The sequence below is a fragment of the Phaethon lepturus genome, unplaced genomic scaffold (assembly GCF_000687285.1).
Source record: "Phaethon lepturus isolate BGI_N335 unplaced genomic scaffold, ASM68728v1 scaffold3573, whole genome shotgun sequence".
Taxonomy (NCBI): Eukaryota; Metazoa; Chordata; class Aves; order Phaethontiformes; family Phaethontidae; genus Phaethon; species Phaethon lepturus.
In genome coordinates, this window is record NW_010526819.1 from 24,970 (window position 1) to 25,612 (window position 643).

A 643-nucleotide genomic window follows, 5' to 3' on the forward strand; every position below is an offset into this window, starting at 1 on the left:
GAATAAGCGCTTACATACATCAGCATACATGTTGGGAGGGTTAAGCCCAAAATTTATAAGGAAATGACAAGGACAGTTGAATGAACAATGACAAAAGAGTCATGGGGAAGACTGCAATGTTAAACGGGGGGGCAGACGGCTGACAGAAACCAGCAGTCAAGCCTGGACTTGGATATTATTTTTGTTTTTTCTATAAATGCAGGGTCACTTTCTCAAAAGCTGCAGCTTTATGTGGCCAAAAACTGGTCCTTACACCCTCGATAGTCTTTGTGAGAGGAGAGTTGTTGTTCGTTGCTGCCATGAAGGATGATGAGGCACAGAGTCCTGCTCCACCAGAATTCCCCTACCCAAAATAACTCTTTCGCTTGAGTTTTGGTGTTAAACTCTTTCTTGCTAAACTTTGCAGCTTTCCAGTGCTAAATACAAAATCTTTAAGTACAGTTTATATAAAAATGCAGAAGAACTTGCAAATTCTTTGAGTTGGATCCCCATAAACTAAAATTAAGATATTATTTTTATTGTATGCACAGTGCCCATTTTCCAAAGGAGTGTCTAACCATCACGATGAAGGTCTGAGTGTGTTCATTTGTGTGTGTTTGTCTGTACATATGTGTATATATACACGTATCTTAATATGCCTTCA